Source organism: Chrysochloris asiatica, unplaced genomic scaffold, assembly GCF_000296735.1.
Source record: "Chrysochloris asiatica unplaced genomic scaffold, ChrAsi1.0 scaffold00036, whole genome shotgun sequence".
NCBI lineage: Eukaryota > Metazoa > Chordata > Mammalia > Afrosoricida > Chrysochloridae > Chrysochloris > Chrysochloris asiatica.
In genome coordinates this window covers 955,307-956,342 of record NW_006408554.1, presented here as the reverse complement: position 1 = coordinate 956,342, position 1,036 = coordinate 955,307, and the positions used below count along the sequence as shown (strand labels likewise).

The window sequence follows — 1,036 nt, the reverse complement described above, 5'->3', positions numbered from 1 at the left end:
GACAGATTTCTGGCCCACCCCAAGATCTCCAAAGACAACAGCTGGGTATTAAATTACTTTATCTGAAGGAATGGTACACATGAAATAACTTAAGTGAATGTTTTGGTACATTTTGTAGATAAGGTAAAAGTAATTTACCTTATTTACAAAATGTAGCTGCCTTAGTGACCCAGGAAGTTACACCTGTGACCTTGGGGAAGTCATGCTAAAGTTTAGCTCTCTCCATTTCTGTCTCCCAAGGTGTGCTTCTCAAAAAGATATGATGCCAGGCCAGAATCCGGGGCCCCCATTTTACACAAATTGTTTACATAATCACCCAATTCTTTGATGAATTTCATTTGCCCATTCAGGTAATACACTTTAGTATAGTCACACAGATGGGGATAGTTCTTATCAGCGGCCCGTTTGTGCAATTCCAGTAGTGACAGATCCACAATTTATTTTCAAATGTAGCCCACACTCCCTTGCATTCAGCCCGCTTCCCAGTCATTTAGGTCTCCTTTCTTGATATCCTGAAGAAAGATTCGGCCACTTCATTGGTTCTACTGCTTTGTCAATTTCTCACCACGTTCCTGCTCTTTGTGAGATTGGTGCAGAAAATATTTAGCAAAATTCTTCAAAGCCACATTATCCCTGTGGAAGTAGTAAGGCGTGGACAAGTAGACATGTAGATGTAAGAGGCTAGAGCTCCAGGTTGATCTGGTAGTTGATGCACCTCTGAATCCTGGTTGTAGTTCTGGCATACCTGCTAGGGGGATGCGGTGGTGATGGCCATGGCTGTGCAGGAGAGGAGCAGTAGGAACCTTGGGGCATCCGAGGGCACAGCTGGCTGGAAATGGTGGAGGGCTGACCTGGAGCAGCTGACTTGGGGTGAGGCTGGTGAGCTGGTTCTGTTCAAGCACTGTTGAAGCAGGAGAACATAGCGACTCTGTGAAGAAAGTCTCAGTGATAGCCTATATTAAGTTAAAAGTTCTAAACATTTAACTATGAACTCCTGACAAAGCTAGTCCTACTACTGTACCTCTAAACTTAATTA

General features: G+C 43.7%; 1 pseudogene; it reads right to left on the bottom strand.

The window, feature by feature from the left end:
• Positions 1-212: 212 nt before the first annotated feature.
• On the bottom strand, positions 213-775 carry LOC102822802 (annotated as a pseudogene).
• Between the last annotated feature and the right edge of the window lie 261 nt (positions 776-1,036).